Source organism: Scomber scombrus, chromosome 13, assembly GCF_963691925.1.
Source record: "Scomber scombrus chromosome 13, fScoSco1.1, whole genome shotgun sequence".
NCBI lineage: Eukaryota > Metazoa > Chordata > Actinopteri > Scombriformes > Scombridae > Scomber > Scomber scombrus.
The window spans coordinates 2,573,161-2,600,373 of NC_084982.1; positions in this window are offsets into that span (position 1 = coordinate 2,573,161).

Consider the following 27,213-nt stretch of genomic DNA (forward strand, 5'->3'; position numbering starts at 1 on the left):
TGCTCTCAACTCTGTCAATTTAGCTATAGTCTTAATTACCCGCTGTACATTTAAACTTACACTGGTTCTGCTCAAGTACTCATAGGTCTCCCCCTTCTGTTAGCGGGTTTCTCACTAATCCCACAGTTGTTAATAAGCTATTCAGATATGCTAGCTACTTCAGGTTAGCAGCTAGCAATGACTCTCACCAACCTCTCTTCCTTTACTGTTAATTGGCAATAACATAAGATTTGGACTCCCAATAGCTAAAAGGCAATATGGTATAATTCTTAATGCTTAATGCTAATAAATAAATTGTCAAAGACCATGGAATTAACATGTCATGGTAGTCAAATTAAAGGGACTATTTAAAAAGAGGTGGAGGCCTCACGCAAGGGTGCAAAGTGCCAAACATTTTGAACTTCTGGATTTGTTGCCTGTTGCTATAAATGTGGTATGTGGTATGCATTTCATAATGTCTAACTAGAAAAAAGTCATTTTAAGTTATTTTGTTATGGAGACTGGTTTTCAAGTTACCACATCAAAAGCAGCAATATCACTTAAGCTAATGTTCACATAATTTCTACCACTGCCACTAAAGTGTGTCATGCCTAATATAGCAGACACAACACCAAAATAAGCATCCGTCCCAGCAGGATTTCCCCACCACCTAAACACAGATTCTGACCAACGGGTCTGTTCAGACTGAAGCCTCTTTTTCTTCTCCATCCTCTCAAGCCACTTGAGTTAGTTCTTTCTCTCCGTTCCCACACTGGTTCACATAATCACAACAATCTACTTCTGAAGTGACGGAACTCTTTGACAACAACAATGAGTAAAGACAAAAAGGATCGAGTAAGATCCAAGCACTTTAGCACCTGAACCCCAGTGAGTACAATAAACGTCACAGGGATATTTATAGTGCAGTATATGGAAAATGTCCAATTCCCCTCTCCGCAATAATGCACATGCATCTGCTAATGGCATCAGAGTGAAACCCCTTTTGCTCCATCTGAGAGGGCGGAGGAGGGGTTTGAGAAGTGAAAATAGAAAAGTGCATCGCGTCAGCTCATCTCTGTGCCACTGTACACTTTCTATTAACTTACAACTTAAGCCCCTCGTAATCCAAACCCCAGCCAACTGCAAGCCATACTGCCCTGTAGGGCCCTGGGAACGAGAGCTAAATTTATCTAACACTCACCTTTACAACTGCCAACAGAGCACACCACACAGCAAGCTGTTACTCCATCACACCATAACAGGCAATACATTAAAACACAATTTTTTGACGCAAAAAGCTGAAACTTTGTCATACAATTCATACTTGCCCACTTCTGTCCTGTAATCATTCCTGACTTTGTGTTCGAGTCCTATGACATGGACAAGAGTCACTTTATTTATGAAACTCATGACTTTAGACTTCACAAAATCAAAAATAATGTGGAACTCAACTTTGATTTTATTAATAACTCATGACTTCACTAAGACTTGGAATTATTTGATATCCTCCCTGTTGATAAAAAAGTATCTGACTGAGCACTTCATTTTCCTGACAACAGATAGGGCAGGGTTTGGCAGGGTTTGGCAGAGTTTTGCAGTTCAGATCAGCAGCCTCGGATTGCGACACTTAAGGATGGACTCTGTGGACAACAAAAAATGGACCGCAACATGCAAAACACTTGGATTCAGAAGTAACAGATAATGTATCTCTGTCTAAAATAACATTAAATATGTCTTTATGTTTACAGTTATGTATGTAAAAATGTATAAGAGCATTACATTTAGATGCAAAATGACATGAGACACATTCTAGGACACTTGAGACCTCAGTTTGAAATCATACAGACTTGGAGGAGGGGACTTGTTTGGTGGCTGAGTCAACTCAATGCACTCCAGCTTAAGAAAACACAGGCAAATGAGGAAAACAAAAAGCTAACACTAGGTGTAGCAGATAATATCGTAATGTGATTACACTATGAAAAAAAAAAGCTGATAGTCAGTAGTGAGTGGTTCACTTGTCCAATGGAAATCAAATTTAAGCATCCCTCTTTGCAGTCAAAAATAATGTCATCATGTATAGTTTTTTTATCAACACGTCCTCCAAATTAAACAACCACATAGATCGTTTGACCATGCACTCCAGACAACCAATAAAAGCATTTTTCTATTAAGGCGCCTCTGTTGGCAGTAATTGGCAGCACATCATTTGTCTGTGCTTTTTTAAAACTGTTACAAATCACTGTTAAAAAAAATAATCATGTTTTATGGTGTGACTATGCTGTGGGTGAGGTCTGGTTAAGTTAGGGCAGAAAAAAAAAATCGGTTAGGGTTATGAAGAGTTGTTTTGGATTAAAATAATCACTTGAAATATGGAGTGGGTTAAATTGACTCCGTCGTTCAAGTCATGCAATCTTCGTCCTCGCAATAGTCAACACCATGACAATTGTAGTTACAGTTTTTTAAAAATTGTCGGCTTGAAAATAGGAAGCGAACAGTAGTCTCCTGCGTCAAAGTCCAAAGTCCACTTTTCACAAGTTAGGATTTAACTAGCCACCCCACCCACCACCTCTGAATATTGAAATTTGTCACCTCATATAGACGTCATCTGAACTGCACGAACTGTCATAATTACTACAGCCACTAGATGGCGTCTGTCACTGAAACCTAACTATAGATTGTTTTTGGCGACTGACATTATGACCTATAGTATCAAAAAGAAAAGGTCTTCAGAAGAATATGAGAAATGCTTCTGTTTGTCTCAGTCAGCTGTGGGATGAGGCATATTGTAAGCTAGTTTGATTGATATTAGTTGGCTACAGGTGTTGCACTGTACAGAACAGCTACAAGTCATGGATAGACACTGTGTCTAGCAGGGATTTTGAAGAGCAACAACCGATCCAGCATCTAACAGGTATGAAGTGACATTTGCAGGTATGTTTACGTGCTGTTTAATGTGCTACAGCTGTTACAGGTCCTGAGTGTGGTCCCTGATGAACAGATTATGCTGTAACACAGCTGGAAAAAGTTGTAGACAGTAGTGAGTTAATACCGCGTGTTGTCGATTTTCAACAACAGTGTGTTTTATTTATAATGGTTCCTCAAAAGCATCATATGTCTTCCACGTTATTACAAACACATTTCAGGATCTACCCAGTGTCCTTTTCTCTCACAGAAACATTTGTATTTCAGTCTTTAGACCTGTCTTCCTGTTGTGTTCAGTCTTGTTCAGAGTCTAGTATATATCTATACAATTACTTGCATTACAATGTCCATCTCATATCACAGTTTCAATCGCTATTACAACTTCTTTGTGGTCATAGTGTCAACACATCATACAGGCATTTCTTTTGGCTTTATACTTAGACAAGTTTACTATTGTTTATAGACATTTTCAGAATAAATACTGATATGCATAAGCACCCACCAGGGTCATACTCAGGAGGACATATTCTAAACCCACATAGCAAAGTATGAAACTTAACATAACAACATAACGAGCTAGTAATATCAAGCTAACTATAATCTAAGCCTTTGCTTTTTCTTGGTCACAGTTGGGTTAGGATGATATTAAATCCAATTTGGATTGTATCACTTGTTGTATTTACAAGCAAACCACCACTAAGGAAAAACCTAGTACATAGACAGCACCTTAGGGTACATGAAACAGGCAATTTACTGCTAGTTTTTATGTCATCCAGCAAGCTGCGACAACAGAACATCATTATACTCTGAGGGAACGTTACTAAGTTATTTCATAATGATTCTGAGAGGCTGTGCATCCCAACTAAGCTGGAAAAAGTTGTAAACAGTCATGAGTGAATGGTGCGTGTCATTCCTTTTCAGCAACAGTTTGTTTATGAGTTGGAAAGGCACCCATACCCTCAAACTCTGGTCCTCAGAATAAACACGGCTAAATACTATCACCTAGCCTACTGACATAACACAGCAGGACATAAAATGAACAAACTGAGTAATATTAATGTGGTGGTTGTAAATTCTTTTTTTTGTTGTATTTCTTTTAAGACAAACAGGACTATGTGTATATGAATTCTTTAACTCATACAATCTCTTTTTTGTGTGAATCATCAAGCCTGCTAAATGGTATCAGTCCCCATCCTGGCAATCAATCATAATCTTTCCAAAGATGTATTATTCTAAAGCTTTTAATTAAGCTTTTCTTAACAAAGATAGCCCCAAAATATATGTGTACAAAAAATAAAAATCTATTTTGCACCCTCTTTATTTTGCATGTAGACTGCTTGGAGTGGCTGTGTTAGTGAGCGAGCTGGTGGTGAAAGGCCTCTCAGAGAATGATTTGAGTATCTGAGAAAGTGTGGATGTGGCATGAAAGTGCTGTGAAAGTGACAGATCACTGTGTGCTGACAGCATCATCAAAGATTCATTTGTGGCTTGACTCAGTCTCCTCTGCCAGAAAGACACCAGCCCAGAAAAACTAACTGCTGTTCAAACCCTGTATCTTGTATCCACTGTGGACACTGTGTTTACAGATCATGTGTAGATCCTGTAGATCCTGAGGACAGTTCACACCTTGCTGCTTGAATGATTCTCAAACCCACCCTGAACTTGTGATCTGATAGATAAATAGAAGACCAACAGCATTTTATTCATATTTGTTTATTGGAAGGACATGTAGCGTTAGGAAGGATTGAATAAGGTGATAGATGGAAGGGTGTTGAGTGTGACGGGGAGAACGAAGGGTGGAATGGGGATTGATGATGGGCCTAGAGGTGTCAAGGAACATAAGGATTGAGATTTAGGATCGGGGCACGTCCTGATGAGCTTTACCTTCATCAACCCCCAAATGGAGCTTCATGTGGCAAGGTGGGAGTGAGCTATTCAGATGTCATTGAGGTGGCTGTGGATTTACCTGTGGTAAGCTTGTGGACATTCCATGCCTGGATGATGTGAAGGAGGAGGTGTTTGTGGTCACTCCCTCCTGCGATGTGAAAGGAGTGACTGGAGAATAGTTCCGACCTGAACAAAACTTGCGACTCTGCCTGACTGGAGCTGTGGGGAAGCATGATGGGCAACCTGGCCTTCAAGAGCGAGGGCTGAAGAAGCCTGGAGCAGCTGTGCTGTGGTAGGTGGTGTGATTATGGCCTCACTGTTCAACGGAGAGATATTGGGAAGGGAACCCAGAATCATAGGAGAATTCAGTTTTGATCATCAAAGCCCAGAAAATATGCATTCTATTAAAACAGGACTAGATTTCACTGAATACTTTTTAGGATATAACCTTCATTTTAATGGCAAATGATGACTATATTCTCAACATAGAACATCTTAAAAATAATTAGAACATAGAACGTCTTAAAATCTGGAAGGGATCTTTAAGTTTCTGCTTCACTTTTAGCTGATGTGTTTACCCAACTATTATACTTTTAGTTTTTTTTCTCTATTTTCCTTTTTTTTTAGTGAAAGGTTATATTCAGGTAAATATTTTGGACATTGACCTGTATTTGATATTTAAAACATCTGTCACTCCATGTGGTAATAAATAGAATAATAATGGAAAACTGTACGAATGGCTGGACATGTATTTAAGAAAAATTGCAGTGTTAGCAGAAAATTGGGGGGATATTTATTGTACAATTCAAATTGCAAATTACCTGAAAGGCTGCAAAATGTATTTTATTGGCTGTGTGAATTTGATAGGCAATGATACAGCACTGGTCTGTTGTTGTGAGATAAAGCTGACCATTGAGGGAAAAAGATAAAATTGTGCAAAAAAAAAGAAAAAGTCAATGTTGTGCTGGTCTTTCATCTTCTGTTGTGATGCTGAATGGGGAGTTCCTGTAAAGTGATTTATAATTTCCATTAATATTCTTTACTTGTAACTGAAGTTTTTTTTTATTTTTATTTTTTAATGTTTGAGATTATATTTATCTTAGTCCTGTATGCAAGCTTGTAAACTGTAACAATTATATCAAACACTGGATGTCTAAAACTGTTTAGTAGGTTTGAAAAACCAGACACATGAAAATTCACACTCAGAATCTCTGTCTCCGGAGTGCAGTGAGAAAGTTATTTTGGAATCTGATCTTAACTTTCAAAGTCACATCAGTAACAAACCCAGGACTATCACTTTAAAAACATATCAAAAGCTTGATGATTTATATTTCAAGCTAGTTCATGCCTTCATCTCAGCTAGGTTATAATACTGTGATTCTCTTTTTCCTGGATTACCCAAACAAACTGTAGGGAAGGCTCCAGCTCATTCAGAAAGCAGCTGTCAGAGTCCTCATATGTCCATGCAAAAACAAACACATTACTCCAGTTCTTCATTGGCTTCCTTTATTTCATTGGCTCGCAGTGCAATACAGGATCAGCTTAAATAATAATACTTATAATCTTGAAACACTTAATGGTTTGGCTCCCCAGTGTATGTCTGACCAGCTCACTACAATCCAATCAGTCCTCTCGGGTCATCTGGTGGTGACTAAGATCCAGATCGTGTTCTCTGGAACAGACTGCTTGATGACCTGAGATCTGTCGCAACTGTTTCCAAATTCAGAAGAGAAGTTTTCTCATTGTGTGTGTGTGTGTGTGTGTGTGTGTGTGTGTGTGTGTGTGTGTGTGTGTGTGTGTGTGTGTGTGTGTGTGTGTGTGTGTGGGTGTGTTTGTATACCAGGTATTCCTCATGTTTGTCCATATGATGTTCCCATAACATAAATACTACATTTTAGGATAAAGACTTGTGTCTATTCAATGTCCTCTGAAGTGATGAAAATGTGTGTGTGTGTGTGTGGTGGGGTATATAGCAGTGAGTTTGCAGATTGCGACCAACTGAATACACCACCTCTACCACCCTGTTCCGAGAGTGTGAGGGAACCTACGGTAGCAACAACACTCGTGACAAATGCAAAAGGCCCTCTCTAGAGTATTAGATCTGTCCGTTCTGGGCTACTGTAGAAACATGGTGGTGCAACATGGCGGCTTCTCTGGAAGAGATTCTGCTCCTTTTATAGATCTAAACAGCTCATTCTAAGGTAATGAAAATGATATATTATATATATATATATTATTTTCAGGTGATTATTCAATTTTCAAAACATACTTATGAATATTATAATCCGTTTCTGCAAAGTCTATTCCATTAGATGCCACTAAATTCTACACACTGTGCATTTAAGATAGGTTCATAGTTATATTGTGGTTAGGGAAAGAGTTATGCATGTGGTGGTTATGGTTAAGGTTAGGCTATGTTCACCATGAATGTAATTCAATGTAATATCCTCTGAGATGATGGAAACACAACTGTGTATGTGTATCTGTGTGTGGGTATGACTTAAGTCACTTTCTGGGACACAAACCAGACTTAAGGCTTGTGCAACTGGGGACAAAAGCAGTGTCCCCATTTGGCAAAACACTGATATTTGGTCAGTGGTTAAGGTTAGAGTTAGGTTAGGAAAGTAGTGGTTATGGTAAGAGTTAGAGTAAGTCTCCAGGAAATTAATTCAAGTCTATGTAAATACCCCAAAAGTGACATAAGCAAGAAGTAACAACATTAAGACTTCCCATCACTGGAATGAGGGAACCATTCCAAACCAGAATAAATATAAAGTATACAAAAGTATGCTGATATTTGGAACATGTTGGCTGTCCTCATTCTTGTGTATTCTATTCACCTAAATTGATCATTCTTAGCATTGCAGCTTCTAATATTTTATCAGTATGAAAAAAAATTGGGACAAAAAGCAAAACTGAATGTGAAGCACCCAAAAAATAGCCACACATCCTTAAGTGATAACAATGCAAAGGCTTTTCATATGACGTTTTTTTTAGCTTGTCAACTGATATTGGAATCTTGAAATCTTGAGCAATGAACATCTGCACATAAAGTACAATAAATGCCTCTTGTCCATACTGTGACTAAACAAAGGTAATAATCGACTTACATCATTCAGTTTTCGTCACAGACAAATGTGCAAATTGATTTTACAGTTAAGTATTCGTGTCATGTGCAATTCTCCTGCAATAACATGCACTTGTGTTTCACGCACACACACGCACGCGTCTCTGTGAACAGGCTTCAAAAAGTGTGAGCGTGTGTGTTTCTACTGATATAAATCATTTCAGCACAGCTGCAGTCTGCCGCTCTATCTATCCTGAGATAAGCCTTCTCAAATCTCCCTCCAACCATCATGTGGCCTCGAAGCACTCACAGCCTGGCCACTTCTCAAGTCTGTGTGTGTGAGCATGTGTGTGTGTGTGTGTGTGTGTGTGTGTGTGTTAGATGCCATGTGTTTGCCCCTGTGTTTAAAAGAATGTGCAAGTCTACAGCATGCATGCAAGCAAATGTGGGTTCGAGAGAATGTGTTAGTGTGGGCGAGTGTGTGATTGTGTGTTATCTAGTACACAGTAATCCCTGCAAATTGATAAAAAAAATCTGATGCTCCGATATGAAAACCAGTACATAATATTTACACATCCTGTCCGCCTAAATCACACATTACAACTCGGCTTAATCTTATTGTCATCATTTTGACTATCATTTCTAATTAGTTATGAAAACCTTGTTCTCACTAAAGTAAGGGGCTGAGAATGTGGCAACTTGAACAAAATCCAAAAGGTTGTGAAATATGAGCGATCAGACAAGCCAATAGTTTATTGAGATGATCTAAGACAATTTATTTGTAGGTAAAAGAAGAAGAAGGAATCAACAACTTGAGCAACTAATCAGATTACAGGCAGTGTGGAAAAGTGTGAGGAGGAATGGGGGTTCGTGAAGAAGGGAGGAGAAGAGGAAGAAAGGAAGGAACTAGATGGTGAGAAATGGATATCTGAAGAAAGGAATTGGTGAGAGAAGACGTGTGTGTGTGTGTGTGTGTGTGTGTGTGTGTGTGTGTGTGTGTGTGTGTGTGTGTGTGTGTGTGTGTGTTAGGGGTGCACAGAGGCAGATGGAGTTTGGATTAGGCTCCTGTTGAAGGATCCGTCACATTTCATTCTTCACTATAGTGCTGAGTGGCCCTTTGGTGCAGTTTAGCGCAGAGTTACTCTCTCACACGTACACACACACACACACACACACACACACACCACAGAGGCTTCACACACAACGTAAAAAGAGTTCAGGTAACAAAAACCATTTCACATGTTTAAGGATTTCTGCAATTTCACGACACAACATGAAACACATGTAGGAGCTAGAGAGTTAAAATGCTGATTCATATGCAAAAATACATTTGGTTCTGGATAAGTATACAATTATATTCACTAATACATACACACTGCACTCAAAAGAAAAAAACAGGCAGTAGAAGTAGAAACCTTAAACACAAAAGTATGATGAAAATGAATTAGAACGGTCATATCTTTTCAAAGGTGCCCTTTTCTCTTTTGAAAAAGCTGCTTATATGTCATCACTTTTAAAACCACTTTCACCTGGCAAATATTTTCAGGCCGCTTTTTCTCCCTCCAGCTCAAACCAAAGCTCACTTAGAGCAACACTGCAGTATGAATCAGTCAACAGAACACACACTGACGCACACACACACACACACACACACACACTCATAAACACATACACAGCAAGCTGCCATATGCTTCTAGTTGAGATGGCCTGGGTGAGAGTGAATGTTTTTTGGATGAAGGCCTTTTGCACGCGCAATATAGCTCAATGAGGTTACATTAGCTGATACCTTCCCAGCAGAGTCCCTAATGAGCTGCATGGGGAGAGCTCACCACCTCCACTCTGACACACACACACACACACACACACACACACCATCACACAGCCTTATTCCAGTGGGATAGCGCGAGGCAGGAAGTGGAAACACGCCAGAGGCAGAGAAACAGATTCCACCTTCTTTCTTTTGGTAAAAATATATTGATGTAATTCTACATAATCTAATAATCTAATCTACAGCAAGGGGTCCAGTGTTTTCAGGCTCTAATAACACCAGCAACACAGTGAAGGAGAAAACCAGGCACATCATAAAATATGTAATACAGTACAGTATACCATAACCATGTGGTGGTTTAAAAGAAAGAGTTCAAGCCTTTCTAAGATTGTTGGTGCTGCAGGCATTAAATTCATATGTAAAAAGGGAACTCCGGTAAGTAGTATTGCCCTTCCATGAAGTTGGATGACACAAGAGACTGATTAAACTAAGTATAGTCAATAGATGCCACAGAGGCTTAGATACTTTTATTCCCCAGTATAGATGAAGCTTAAAGGAACCCTGCACAAAAAAACATGTTTTTCTTCTTGTTCCTACAGTTGGATGTTTGAACGTCACTAGAATGCTACACACATCTGCTGAAATTCGAGAGTTTCTCTCATTTTCTCCCTTGCTCAAATCTGAATTCAAGGGCATGAGCATGATTTGTGACATCAAAACTAGTTTGGAAGTCCTGGTCCAGTCCTGGTTCAGTCCAGTCCTGGTCCAGTCTGCAAGCCTGCAGTGAACAAGCATTGAAGTAGGAGATATCTTGTGTCCTGCAGTTAAACTTTTGAGGTTTGTTGTTAGGGTTAGGCTTAGGGGTTAGGGTCAATGTTCTTTTACTACTACTACTTTCTTTTACTAATACTTTTTTGTTGGAAAAAGATATTTTTATATGTCTTAATACATGTCTGGAGGTCATCTTTAAAACGCTTTCATATGTCCCTCCCCGCAATGTAACTAGCATCTTTATTTAAATGGTAAGACTGGTAAAAACCTGTGTGTTTTAAACTCGAGGCGAGATAACCTGATAACAACATCAGCGGTCATTATCTTAGACCTTAAAAAGCTTGTCCAGAGGCACAGATGACATTATAATGGTTTTCACAGGCTGAGTAGCCACTGCTTTGCTAACACCTCTGTAGTTGTTGTGCTATGTGGAATATGTTGCAGCCACTTTTGCTACAGTGGAAAATCCAATATAGTCAATATGCATAGTATTTAACTTGTAGTGATATAGTAACAGTGCAGATTTATATGAAATCTGACCTACATTATTTTACAACGACATGGATTTGGCAGCTACTTTAATTACAAAGGAAAGCTAATTTTTAAAAATATTTAATACATTAATTTTTATTTATTTTTTTCCAGCACAAGCTATAACTCCCTTTCACCTCCGCAAAAATCTCCAGATCTGGAAAAATAAAACCCAAATTCTCCGGATGGCTGAATAATATGGAAGCATATTGAATTCACAAAAGAAAAATAAACAACCATGGAGTCTGAAGTATCACATATTACGTCATCAATTTTTATAGCAAAACAGATTCACACTATTATGACTGCCATTCTGGACATTCATTTTGCTTGTTTATTACACTCCATATCTGTCAGATAAGGCCATATTCTGATCCTGTTCAACTCTGGTGTGCTCAAACTCACGGTCTTAAGATAGTGAAGGGGTGCAGACCCAAAAGAAAATCACAAAAATAACAAATGGAGTTGTCAGCACTTACAGATAATCCTGTAGAGAGTATCCCTTACTTACATCTTTTTCTTCACTTGCCCTTAGCTTTACACAAATCCTGTGTTTTAACCTAAACTAAGATGTAAAGTACTCACTGGATGATTTTCAACCGCTTTTTAGCTCTCATAATATTACATCACACACACATACACACACACACACACACATCCATGCACACACACACAAGACACATGTAAGAGGTCGAGAATGCCACTGATCAGCACAAAGTCACAAGACTTATCGCCCCTCATATTTAACCGCTTCGAGCTGTGAGGCTATTTTGTTCCGTCCCACAGGTGTTGGGAGTTAATGCCGCCAGTCATGTGACGGTCGCTCGGCTTTGGTCCCTCAGGATGCCGCGGAGGCTTCAGGGCTGTGAACAACCAGTCCCACGGCCTTCATCTGGGTTGGGAATAACGGTGTTAACAACTTCTCACACAGCACAGCCATACAGCAGCACTGGGCGTGCACAACAAGGTGAAGCTTGAGGAATTTAAAAAAGAAACTTGAAACACACTACTGTTTCAAATAAGACTAGGGGCATTAAATATGTCAGCATTTTGCAGTGTGTCACCCAATAAATGAGTGAAATATGAGGACTGCATCCAATTATTTTTACCTCAGGTTTTGTTTTCACCTCTCTCCAAAAAAACTATTAAATGGATCCTGCTGAAATCTGGTAGACAGATCAACACTTGCCCAAAGACTAGTCAAGTATTAATAGTGATACAGATAACAACTACACATTTCAGTAAATGAAATGGGACAAACATTTCCCTTGTTTTTGAAAAATACAGTGGAGAGAACAAGAGTGAGTCCACAGCATGCTGAAGCATCAGTTTAGGTCTTATAATAAAGACTGAAGACCTGAGCAACCTGTACATTTTTTTAAAAAGCTCATTAAAACTCAAAGTAGAAAGCCCTGTGCCCAATGTGTTCCATGGCAACAATATCTTCTATAAACGGATTTTAATGAAACATTTGCAATTGAATTTGGATTATTGTCAAAATACCATGGGATGCATGTGCCAGATGTTTTTTTTTCTTTCCTGTGTGTGTTTTTTAAGAATCTTAAAATGCCTTCCCTCACAATGTTAATACATCTTTTCCAAGTTTCTTGAATCTTCACTAAAAACAAATCACTTGTTTCTTGGCTCATGTCTTGTTTCTTTGTAGGTGGACTGTAGGTGACACTGCTGCTTTGTCACGTGGCATCCCCCAGGGATCTATCCTGGAGCCTATTTTACTCTCCATATACATGCTTCTACCGTAGACTGTATATAAGAAATGGACGTAACATCCGTGACGTCACCCATTGGTTTGTAGACTGCTGCTCGGAAGCCAATAGTTTCGGATCTGGGCAGCGCCATCTTGAAAATTTCCGGTGCATGACAGGAAAAATAAAAACACGGATTCTACTTATATGGGCATCAGGAGGGGCAAGAGGCGCCCTCCTGAACCTGTGAACCAATCAACCTGTCAATCACGACGTAGCCACGCCCTAATGCATACCCTGCTTTATCGTCAAATATAAAATCAGGGAGGCCAAAATTTCACAAATGAACATCATACTGCATTGAAGAAGGCTTTAAACTAGCGATTGAGACCATAAACACATTTTGAAAACATTTACTGAGGTTATAAATCAAGTGAGAAGTTGGTGAATTCTACATTGACTTGTATAGAGACGGAAGTCCTTTTGACACCACAACGGTCGCCCCCTGGTGGCCTTTTGATAGAATGCAGTTTTAAGTTACTTCCATGTTGGCATCATTTCAGAGGACCGGAACTCCCCGCCTGGCTTCTACTAAGACAGATTATCGTTGGTTTCAGCAACATCTCCTACAGTATCATTTGTATGCTGATGACATCCAGTTATACTTTTTCGTCAAACCTTATGACCTTGATAGAATTCCTGTATTGAACAACAACGCAGATAAAGCTGAAGTCTTGATTATTGCTCCGTGTAACCTTTACTCAGCGATCAGACAGAACCGTGGTGCCTCCTTGGCGGTTGTAATAATTACAATTCTAATTCTGATTTTACATTTTGAGTAATGTAAAATGTGTGGATAAATCTGCAAGGAATGATCTAACAGTCAGACTGGGAGCACGAAATATTACTGCACCTTGAGAATACATAACACACACAGAGTATCTAATTTTGCGTGTACAAGCACAATCTACAGTATACTGTATGTGGGTGTGGGTTTGGGCATACGAACAGTACAAATAAGCACAGAGTAGTGCATGCATACACATAAATGCATGCATACACATACACACACAACACATACACTTGCATGCAGAATCTGACCTTCTGCAGAGGTATCCAGTTCATGTCATTGGCAAATCCCTTCTCTGTTGGAGGTTATAATGGTGTTTCCAGGCTAAATTAAATAACATGTTCTCCGCAGTGATGTGCTTAGAGACACAAAAAAGCTAAATAAGGACATACAAAAGGATAGAAAATGCGAGTATGAGTGAGATTTAAAAAAAAAAAAAAAAAAGTTAAAAAACAAAGTAATGAGGTAAAAAGACAGGAACATAAGAGAGACAAAAATTGCATAAGAGAGACAAAGATGTTGAACAAAACCCAACTTTCCTAGCACTCTCTCCAGGCTAGGAGGACAATGTACTTTAGGTTAACAGCTGGAAGACATGGAGGTGTCTCAGCAGACAGACTCAGGCCTGTTAAGGAGCTCTGAGGCTGGGCAGGATCCCCAGGCCCAAGCCAGGACACACACACATACACATGTGCGCACACATAGACAGACAGACACACACGGACAAACACAGGACATCTGGATACACACACACTTCACAGCAGTGATCATCGTTACAACATGACATCCTGAGCCAGCAGCATATTCAGGAATAAATAATTTAGAGTAGATCTAGAAAAATGTCATAGAGACAAAAACAATGTACATTCTGTACAAAAACAAATGTATGTACTGAGTTAAATGTCTATACCTTGATTTGAGAGATGAGATCTTGACCAACCTATTTTTTTAAAACTTTTTTTGCTATTATTATTATTAGATGAATATGAGCAGCAAGCGTAATAATAACAGTCAATATTTTTCGTATTACAGACTGTATGTATATATACAGTCATGTGAAAAAGATAGGACACAGAAAATAAGATATTGTACTTTTAACTTAGAGACAAAAAATAGAGACTAGGACAGCAATCCAATTTGACTTATTAATGTTGCCACATATTAAGGAGTCAAATTGGATTGTTGGCCTAGTCTCTATTTTTTATGAAAACCTTTGTGTTTCAACATATTTAAACATATGGACATTTAATCTTCTTTTTAACAATATTGAGAGCTGGAGGTAATATAACTAAACAAATAAAACTGAAGAAATGTCTTTTAAAAATGATTTGGAAAATGTAATCAAAATGCAATTTTCTTGTGAGGTAACATTTATTACACTTATTACTACTTGAAATCCCTAAAATTAGAGTCAAGCAAACCACATCAGGTGCAAATGGTTAGAATATTGTTAGAGAGGATTGTGGAGGAGCCTATCCTTTTAAAACCTCAGACATTTGGTGTGCTCTCGATTGTTGAAGTGAGTGGTATCACCATTGTGAAATCAGACAAGCTTTCGGAGGACTTCAGAAAGAAGGTTGTAGATGGGTATGAGTCTCGGAAGGGATTTAAAATGGTCTCAAAACAATTACAAATCAGCCATTCCTCTGTCTGGAAAATCATTTACAAGTGGAGAACAACTGCCAACATGGCCAGGTCAGACCATTCTAGCAAGTTCAGCCCAAGAGCAGATTGGGGAGGCCACTGTGAGGAAATGTTCCCACTCCTTAATAAACTTGGTTACAAGATAAGATATTTGTTGATGCTCAATATCTGTAGAGCTCTTACTTTGATCTTTAACAGATATTTAACTTCATTAACACCAGATCTGTCAGGATCTGATGGTAATGTCAGACATCTACACAAACCAGCTCTTAAAATCAATACGGTGGGATTGTTTGTAATAAAGCAGATTTATGGGAGAATCCTGAGCTCCATCAGAGCTGTCAGGACATTTTTATTTTAAGTAGCTGAAATGATTTTAAGTAACCCAATGTCTGACTGAAGATTTTGCCCTTGATATCATTAAATATCAATTAAATATTATTCAAGCCCCACAAGTTTGAAGTCTTGAAGACAGAGAGAGTGAGTGTGCATGGAATTAATACCAACTCTCTTTGGACACTAATAGCACCACTAATAGCACCACCCTAACTGCAATCATACTTAATGGCATTCAAATGGGCTATTTTTGTGTATGAATATTACCTACATGCATTACATGCATGCAAATGGAAGCGCAGTTTGCACCTGCATTGCCACAGCTGACGTCGAAGTACTTGCATCTACTATCAGAAAGAGACTGCACAGGTTTGATTTTCCTAGACATAGACCAAGAATCCAAAACTGAAATTACAAAATAATTTGGCCACAGTAGCATGGGGGTGGAAATGTCATGGTTTGGGGCCTGTTTTGCTACAGCAGGGCTTGGCCAGTTAATCGTCATAGAATCTACTATGAATTCTTTATTGTATCAGAGGGTGAGGAAAATGAGAGACCATCTGTCCAAGAATTGAAGCTGAAGCGGATGTGGACCATGCAACATGACAGTGACCCAAAACATTCCAGTAAATCCACCAAGGAATGGCTCAAAGAAGGAAATGGAGAGTTCTGGAATGGCCAAGTCAAAGCCCGGATCTTAATCCTATTGAGATGGGCTGTGTATGCAAGAAACCCCTCAAACATTACACAGCTGAAATAATTCTGCATGATCTGCATAGACAAATGGGAAAGAGTCAATGTCAGAGATTGGTAGACAGTTATAGGAAACATCTGATTACCAAAGGGAAAATAATAATATAATAAATTATATCAAAGTTAATTTTTCATTGTTTTTGGTTCAATTACAGCCTTTTATCTATAGAAATGGTTTGAAATTACATCCAATATTCATATGTCCATAATTCTTTAAAAACAAAACAAATGGGGTATCCTAATTTTTGTATAGTATTTCTGTATAGTATTAGTAATATTATTCTGTTTTGGTCTGATATCCTATGTTAATGATGTTTCCAACCAAGCAAGAAGGGTATTTTTATATATATATATATGTAAATGGGACAAAATAAAAAATAATGATTCAATCAGCCTTCAAAATCCCATAATGTAGTGATTAAACCCTGTTACTCATTTGAACTTAAAATTTTGATTGAAATGGTTTCCTTAAAATTTTTCGGTGAGTAGGTTTATTTATATATCAGCTTTCACAGACAGCAGTCACGAAGTACTTCACAGTCAAAATAAATGAAACAAAGATAAACAACAGATAAAACACACAGGGGAAAATGGGTATAAAACACAAGTTAAAACATAAAATACCACATGCTACCTAAATGCCTGTCTGAACAGATGGGTTTTTACTGCTTTTTAAAAGAGTCCACAGAGTCCAGAGACCTCAGACTTATTGTGGGTCTATTCCAAAGCTTAGGTGCAGTCGACTGGAATGCACAATCTCCCCGAGTCTTAAAACGTGTCTGAGGGACACTTAGTAGACCCTGGTTAGAGTACCTAAGAGATCAGCTTGTTATGTGGGGGTGTAGAAGATGCATGATATAATGTGGAAATAATGAGGCCATGTAGGGCTCTATAAGGCCCTGTTTATACCTGGCATCAACATGTGCCTCGGGGTGATCCAGTCACAAGTGGACAGCCGAGACACATTGCTGTTTTCACCTGTTTCTTTTGCGTCTCAAGCGGTCTTGAGCTGATCACTTGTGTCCAGATTTTATTGCTGCCTACATCACTTCCTCGAGAAGGTCAAACGGCCCTACACAAAGTTATTACTACAGTCAGTCAGACTAGTGCCAGATTTGTTGTTAGTGTGGGCTAAAGAGCTAAGAGCTAACAGTTTGAAGAACTCATACTTAAACCACTTACATCTGTGCTCCTCTCCATTCATTCTATTCCATTCAACAGTTTACCAACATAACCGCCACGTCCTGTATCAATGACATATTTCCTGTTATGCCCTGACCTAAGACGCATCAGGACACATGTAGCATTTACATTACAAAAGATATGTGGTCAGATGCATCCGAGACCACCATGGCAAGTGGTTTGGCCACTATGCGACTTGGAGGTCATTTACACTTGAATTTAATGCTGTTTGGCAACATTTCTTAAGTGAACGTAATTGTGCCCTAATAAAAGCATCAAACTCATGGACTAGTCAAAAATCACATCAAGACTATGCAGACTAGACCAAGAAGACAAGGATAAGGCACTAAAGTTCTGCCTGATCACTGGGTGAAGGTTATACAGAGCAATAATCAAGACTTCAGTTTTATTTGCGTTGCTGTTCAATACAGAAATTCTATCAAGCTCGTAAGGTTTGAAGGGAAAGTATAATTGGATGTCATCAGCATACAAATGATACTGTAGGAGATGTTGCTGAAACTAACGATAATCTGTCTTAGTAGAAGCATGTATATGGAGAGTAAAATAGGCTCCAGGATAGATCCCTGGGGGACGCCGCATGACAAAGCAGCAGTGTTACCTATAATCCACCTACAGAGACTGAGAAAATGTTCTCAGTATCATAGGAGAACCACCTCAATCCAGTCCCAGTAATGCCCACCAGGTATTTTAGCCTATGTGGTGGACAGCAGTATTGAATAATGTACTATGGTCCAATAAAACCAAAATCAAGCACTGTCCAGCATCTGCAATCAATAGGACATCATTTGAAACCTTAAGGAGAGCTGTTTCAGTGGTAAAATTCATGGAAACCAGATTGAAATTTGCCAGACGCCCCCTATGCAAATCCAGTGTTTGAACAAGTTTCCTCTCAAAATTTTTTGACAGGAAAGGGAGTTTGGAAATAAGGCTATAGTTCTCTGGCAGAGATGAGTCCAGGTTGGGTTTCCTCAACAAAGATTGCACAATAGCCTGCTTAAAATGGCAGGGGACACACCCAGATGAAAGAGAGCAGTTTATAACATTGACTAATCAAGGACAGATGACTTGAAACCTTTACCAACAGAGGAGAAGGGTGAAGAGGGTTTCATTTTTCCTAACAAGGTTGTGACATATTCTATAGAGACAGGACAAAAGGAATCCAAGATGGATGGGATACAAGGACCGCTAGTGAGTCGACTAGATTAGGGTGGGATGTTTACTCAAACATTTACTATCTTATCTATAAAATATTGAAGAAAATGATTGCAGTCATTATTAGAGAAAACTAGCTAACTAATTTCGAGTACCCAGAGAGACAATATTGTTTCTTTTATCAAACAGGACTTTAGGATCTATCTATATCTTAAATTCTTGCTGGAAGATATTTGATTACAGAAATAAGATCTCACACAATTCACCATGTCATTGTGTGTGGCCATAAGTTCTTTGAAATGCAACCTTTGACTCCAGGCTTCATGGCTTTGCACAAGCGCTCTGTCATCTTCTTGCGTGTGGAACTCTGGTCAGAAAAACAAAGTAATCAGTACCAATCATTGTTTATGGAGCACCTTATGCTTGAAGACAGTTATGAAATAAAAGCTGTTTGTTTCATGATGATCATCAAAATGTAATCATAAGAATATCAACAAACAGAACTGGGCTAGTCAGTCAAGCTCATCAGCACATCTTTCAAGCAGGATATGGTATCCAACCTACCCCGTCACTGGTTTTAGAAAAGTTTGAAGACTAAACGTCCAATTACAAAACATGACAGTCTTCAATCTTTAGCTATCCTTTTTATATATCCTCTTTTTCAACAAGTTTAGGCTGACCAAAACTAACTGCCCTAAACATTAATATAAATTAAATACATATTTAGTCATGTCACTTGCCTTTTTCTTGAAAACACACAGAGCATGGAAGAACAACAGTTACATCATCATCAATTCATCTTGTGAGCCTGGTCAGCTTCACTATGCCACTCATGGCTTTGAACAGCTCAAGGAACCTTTCCAGGTACTGGTCAAGCTAGCAAAGAGGGAGCATTTTAGGTCAGCAGATGTAAGGCGAGCAAATTCTGCTTTAGTCTTGTTTTAAAATGACATTTTGATTCAATTAGATTTTTTTTATGAAAATACCAAATGTCATTTCAGGCCTATATTTCAGAAAACAATGCTGGCCATCCCATCCCGAATGTGTTTTTCATCATTTCACCAATTTGCCTCCAGTTAGCCTTTCTTCATCTCAACAACCATGATCTGTTCACGTCAAGATTGTTTTTCTCCTCTGAAAAATCTGGCAAAAATAATTCACCTGCTTTTTGGCCTTCTTCACTTTTTTTTTGACCCAGTTGCACCAGAGATACGTGAGTTTATTTTGAGCTCAGAGCCCCCAGTCATTTGCAGCTTCTGTTGGAAGTCGCCCATTCTAAATTTAAAACTAAACTTCCCAAACTACCATCCCTTGGCAGACCTTTCTTTCAGACAAGGATGCTTGTTGATTAGAGCTTAGGCCACTCGACATACTCTACTTCTGTTGGGCAGGGGTTGTGGACATGGACTCCTTCAACTTATTTAAGGTGCCTGATTTAATGTCTTTTGATGTGCCAAGAAGGGTCCTATGTCTGTGGTAAGCCTCACTTTAATTCTGACATCAAAAGAAAAGGAGTGAATGACAAATGGCTGAGGCAGCTGACGAGTTTGATGTATCACCATCAAGTAGACGTCATCAACAGTGTCAGGCAAGTTGTCAATAGTGACTCTTCTAATGTCATCTTCACTCAGGATAGTGCACAGCAGCATGATGAATCTCACTCAAGTAGACAGATGCTTTAAGGCTTTAAGTCAATCAAACCTACTCCTGACCTGCCTGACCTGACCTGACTGACCAGTTCAGCTCTTCAGCTCCCAAAAAGTCAAAAGCCTGTCCCGTGTGTCTTTCCTGTGGCAGTTATGCTGATGTTGGTCCTGTGGTTGTCCGTGTCTGTACATTGTAATTGTATGTATGTATGTATGAGACCGCAGCACAACTGTAAGTGCGCACAAATGTCAGCTGTTTGTCCTTTGGGAAAGTGATGGCTCGGGGCAGACTGTGCTTATTTTTCTAGTGCAGACAACTGGTTGGCAGGCAATTGACTGCATTTGTGAAGGTTACAGCTCTTGATAAACTTAATGAAATCTTAATGGAAGCCAACCTGCTTCCTTTAAAAAAATCATCTTATTTATTGTGTTGTATTATAAGATTTGAGTGCTGTGCATCTACAATATCAAAGACACAATGTCCTTGGCATTAATGCAGAATTTCAATTAAAGGGCTTTATGTATGTCAGAATATGTTGTCAAACTCTGTCAAAACAACAGTTGAGGAGTCTTAATGAAGCTGTATTTCCCATAGGTTGAGTGTTTATTGTTGTTGTTGTTGTTGTTGTGGCTCAACCTGGAACAGCATTAAGTATTAAGAGATATCTGCAAAGCAGCAGTAAATTCATGACCTGTCTCACATATTATTGCACCATTCTGGCAGACTCTCAAATCAGTCTGCACTTTGGACAGCGTTTGGACATTTTCAATCTAATGACATGGAAATAGAAACATCTTTTCAGTGGGCCAACAAAATAAATGAATCAAATGAGAAACACTGCTGCTTTTCTCATCAAACCCACGAACATATTTGAGACTTCACTTTTCACTCTCAAGCTTGTCTGCTGATAGGGAAAGAGAGGTTTTTTTTTTTTTTTTTTTAAATCTCCCTCAGACTCTGACCTTAATAACACACAACCACTCCTAAGCTGCCAACAAGTGCAAACTGGCAACAGAAAGCAGTCTGGGAATTTGCTGTCAAGCGGCTCTAATTTGATACACCAAATCTGAACTGACACACATGTTTGGATCAAATCTCTCTTTTTGTCACTCTGAACAACTGAACTTTCCAGATGACCAGTATTTAGTTGCATTCAATTAGCAAGACAAACATAAAAACACAAAACATATCTATGCCTCAATTACTTTTAAACCCTATTGTTCAGTGTCATTGGCTGGCTGTCACACATACGTGTCTCCATAGAAGTCACTGCAATGACTTCCTTAAAAAAACGTTCCCTGTTCGACTAAGGTTCATCTGTTTGTTAAAAATGCATAAAACAGACATTGTTTGGACTGTCTGACATTAGTATCAAATATTGTCATATTCATTAAAGTCATGATGAATGGGCCACCCTGGACAAAGGCAGATACATATGTGGTGTATTATGCAACATACTCACCATTAATCTTGTAATGCAACAATAAATAACTTGAATGAAGTAGTCCAACCCGATCATATGAATGATTTATTGTGCTCTAATTTACTTCACAGTCACACAATAACATTCAATGGTGCTCTGAGTGGCTCTTTGCTGGTTCCTGCTCCCTCCTCCTCCCATTCTTATTCAGAGCCATGTTCATCCGTTTGTTTAGATTATAATATTATCGTTATTGTATAGAGTATTTTACTTTTACTGGAGAGCTGGCTGTCAAATATTATATGCCTTATAGGATAGAATTGATGAGCAGTTTAGCGGAAAATGATCAAATTTACATGTTTATTTGACCCATTTACAATCGAAGCTATCGAAGGCTTTTATACCAAATTATTATTATTAATGATGATGATAATAATAAAAATAATAATAATAATAATAATATTAATAATAAAAATAATAATAATAATAATATTAATAATAATAATATTAATAATAATAATAATAATAATAATAATAATAATAATAATTATTATTATTATTATATTTGTATAGCTCTTTTCATATAATAAATGCAGCTCAAAGTGCTTTATAACAAAAATAAATTACATTACAAGATTTAGTATAATTACATTGAATTACATTAAAAGATATAGAAAAAAAGAACAATGAGCCCAACAACTCTCAGAGAGGAATGGAACCATAAGATCCCTTCAATGAGCCGTTAAGTCCCATCACTAATTACAAATCTTAATCAACGTCTTGCTGGTCTGTGTGACATGAAGTCAAAAAGTTAATACGGAGATCATTAGCTAACGTTTTGGCATGGCACACAAAGCAGTAGGTCACTGGGTAATGTTGCTTTATCTAAAGCCACAAGTATGGCGAAGTTTGGCAAACATAATGATGTAGTAATTTTGTGTTATTAATATCCTTTGTCACACTGACATGGAATCATATGCTAGAATAATAAAAAGACATCCCAAACTAAATAACATTTTACAGCCTAGGCAAATTGTGTTCACAATCAATGATATAAACAATTATTTTGGTAAAATTGGTTAGGGTATAGGAGTGAGCTGAGGCAGGTCGTTTTTGAGTCGGATGGCTACTAAACTGAAGCTGGAGTGTTGGCTTAAATGATGACATTTCCCATTTTTCTCAAAAAGGAAGTAGACACATGATTTTGAATCAATTCCACTGCTGCACCATGTATGAGGGGAGAAAAGAGTAAAGTAGCAGAGGAGAACAGAAGAATATGAACATCACATTCTCAGTTGTAATAACAGTGAGGGGATGACAGTGCACACAGATGTATTATATATTATATATACAGTATTCACATGCAGATATACTGTACATGCAAAATGCAAAAAGAAAGAAAAAAAAACAAGAGGCATTGAAGCCTTTTGCCCCTTTTGCCAGATAAAATTAAGCTCTTGGGAGTCCCAGGCATTAGAAGTGTTATTTTCTAAACTTTACTGTTTGATGACACACTTTAAGGATCATAACATTTATTATAAATGATATACAAATAAATAATTATATTTGAAATTGTTTTTTTTTTTTTTACAAAATGTATTTATATCATTTTTGTTTTAGTAGTTTTGCAAATAAAATATATATGCTGATAAAACTGAGTTACCATGAAGGTATGATTAGTTATATAATATTAATATAATTAATAATATTTCTACTGCAAACATGACTCCATAGCTGTGTCAGCTCTCCTCCTCTCAAGAGGTAATACAGTTGTGTTACATGATGCATGTACAGTGGTTGCCACTAGGGGGGAGATGTGAGTCTTCTGAACTCTCTGCAGGAGTGTCTGATGCATTTGACTCAGGATGAGGGAGCATGCCAGGAAGTGTGTCCCATTAAAATTTTGGGGGACAGACTGAGAAACTACAAATACTGTCTTGTTTTCAGATGGGATGCCACACATCTCCCAGCGTTCCCAGGCCTGGGTGCACTGCTAAGGGTTCCTACCACTGCTGGTAATAGCAACCTCAACTAATTAACCACAGGCATTTAATTTGAGCCAGAGGAGACTTGAGCCTCACTCCTTAATGTCCCTGGAGGAAACAGGGATGAGGGAGAAAGGCAGAGGAACCAATAAAACAGGCAGGATTTAGGTTCAGGGGGCCATGACAGAGGTTTGGGCCGGTGCACCTGTCACAGCCTTGGAGCAATGAATGCTATTGATGAGCCGGGCAAGGTCAGCCCCGACCGCACCGGGGGCCTCCACTCAGCCTCTTCGGATCTCCGGCGCAAAGCCAGGGGGATTGTTGGACACCTGTCAATCAGAGCGGGGAGGGAAGCAATCTGGACTTGGCTACTGTGCCTCAGCTGTAAGACAGCTAAGCCGGCCCAAGGCAAGCTCATGACATTCTCACGGAAACTCCTGTAACAAGATAATGAGCTTACAATATTACACCGACATTGAGAAACATTTTGCACACTAGCACATTATGAACGGTGAGATGAGTAACATACTCTCAGGCACTAAACAGACTATTGATTGTTTGCGCGGCTTTCGCGGGGCAGCTGAGCCATCCCACCAACAGCGGGTGTGTGCTCGAGTGTGTGTGTGTGTGTGTGTGTGTGTGTGTGTGTGTGTGTGTGTGTGTGTGTGTGTGTGTGTGTGTGTGTGTGTGTGTGTGTGTGAATGAAGGGAATACAAGCACTACATGGGCAAACCCATTTTTATTTGAAAAAATAATGAATGTAAAAATCACATCAAATTCAAGAGCTAACGTAATAGAGACTCAAATTTAAAAAACAACATAAACACAAAAAAATCCTCTCAAACTAAAAACAATTACCTCATTCAAGGAATCTGTCTAGTTGGTTTGAACCTGTGACTTTACATCAGCCATGACCTCTGATAGTCCATTTTGTTTTTGACATCTTGATAACGGGAGGAAGATGATACTGCACCAGGATCAAATAAAAAGGAGCTTCTAGCTACATACGGTATTTTACTTAAGGTATATATAGGCACAGTCATCCTTAGTACCAAGTATCTGTGAGTGCAATTAATCAGGAGCATGCTCATTGATAGATAGATAGATAGATAGATAGATAGATAGATAGATAGATAGATAGATAGATAGATAGATAGATAGATAGATAGATAGATAGATAGATAGATAGATAGATAGATAGATAGATATATAGATAGATAGATAGATAGATAGATAGATAGATAGATAGATAGATAGACTTTATTCATCCCCATAAGGAAAATTCATGTATCCAATAGCTCATACATATACACAAATAAACACATATAGATAAATAAATAAGAACAAATAATATATACAAAAAACCTAAAAGTTAAAAATAATATATACAATAAACCAAGCAGAACAGGTGTAGACACAATCAAGGTAGCCCTTACCCCACATGGTCCACACAGGTGTTATGTATTTTTCCTCATGAGGAGCTTGAGTGACATCTCTTTGCACCTGTTACATAAACAGGAGTTACACCTTAATCATTCTTATCGGCTCATGACATTTGGTGACATTAATTACTGCATAACTCCACCCAACAACCACGTGAGCGGAAGTTTAATTAGGTGTAGGAAGTGAAAACACCCGTGTAGGTATACAGAGGCGTTAATTGTAATGGAAGACTATCTATTACACGCTCAGGTCGGTGTTTTTATTTCTCAAACCATCTGTTATTCCCATCCCTCACGCATGCTCACACACAATTTCCTTGCTGTCATTGCCTGGGGTCATCAATTGAGACATCAGCTGTTCTCATCAGCTGGTCTTATCTAACTAATAGCACAGTGACACATCTTCATTGTCAGCCTATCATCTTGTGTGTCTTTTTTTAATCCGATGTTCCTCGATTACAAAATCTCCCTGTAGAGTCTTAGTGACACAGACCTATGAGAAGACTTAATCATCCATATCATCTGTGTAATAAATGCTTCTTTTTGCTTAATTTACTATTTTCTATTTTCAGTGGTTCGGTAATCTAGTTTCTACTTCTAAAGTTGACTTGTACTTTTCAGATCATAATATCTTAGCAACAGTTGTCATGGCTGTCAACTCTCAATGGACCTACAGGTGGTAATCTGGTAAAACACAAATATACCCTGTAATACACTAAACACATTTTGTCGCCTGGCCTTATTACAAGACAGGTAGTCATGCAGGGGCCACCTTAAGGATCATACCATTTTTTGTTGATATTGTGCTTTACTGGTGCTAGACTAGTGCATTTTGTACACAAACATACACATTTATATACAGGGAAGTTGCTCACTATGCCTGTTTGGTAACTAAGTCTTTCTTAAGGTGTGTTCAGACAGGAAGTTAATGTAAAGTTAATGGGGTGAAGCCATGTCCACTTGAGCTGATAAAAGCTTAAACTTGAGGGAAAAATTCATGCTTATCGCGGGTCTTTATGGCCTTGTTCAGACTGCCGGCCCGAATCTGCATATCCTGATTGTATCCTGATTGATTTTAGAAAGTCTGGGAAACAAAAAAACCACATGAAAATGCAACTTTCTTCCAAATCAGATCCAAGTAGGTGGTTTGAAACTTTTCTACAGATACATCTCAGTCTGGGTGATCTAGCTGCTCAAATCAGATTTCAATATATCTTTTTGCGCCACTCACAATGTGAGACACAGAGACCAACAGTCCGTGAACAGACACTGAAATAAATAGTCTGCTGACACTTTTGGTGGGGGGGGGGGGGGGGGGGGAGATGGATCCCGATTTCTCATGCTTCCATGTTGGAAAGCTACGTCACCAGCATACATCGTCACTGACACATAAATCCAAACGGATCGCTTGCAGTGCGGACAGTCTGTCTTACAGATTGGATTTGAAAAACACATCTGATTTGCCAAAGCTTATGATTTCATAAACATACAGAGACTAGACGAAAAATAACAGAGATGGAGCTCCTGTGACTTCAGGGGCGGGCTGAACTATCTCAGGAACACACACACACACACACACACATACATGCACATATACAGGCAGCTAATGTCTGTACAGATGGTACGTTGGCTTTACAGCGGTCAAATTTGAGCAAATGAACAAGGTGAAAATTTGCTTCAGTTTCTGTCTGAACACACGTTCAATTGAATTGTTACTGTTCAGTAATACAGTATATCATCTGATTTAACTTAAGGCCATAATCATGATCTGGACGTACAGACTCAAACCATCATAGACTGCTTCAATATATAGTCTCTAAGTGTGTGCATATGTCTATGTGTGTGTGTGTGATATGATGGCGGTTGACAACGTGACCACATTTCACACAGGGGAGGTCTCAGAGTTCTTCTCTAGCTGTTGGCTAAGCTCCCCTTAGGAAATGGCATTAGTTCAGGGAAAAGATGGGACGCCCTGTGAAACCTGGGTGATCCCACTGGGACTGACCCCTGACCTCCATCTGAGAGGTGGGGGGAGGCAGCCGCGTTGTATTGAGATGGGATAAGAGCGCGAGAAGGACACCAAGATGATTGAATTTTGTTTTTCAGCTTAAGGAGGGGGGGGTTCGAGGATTTAGCGAAAAATCAAAAAA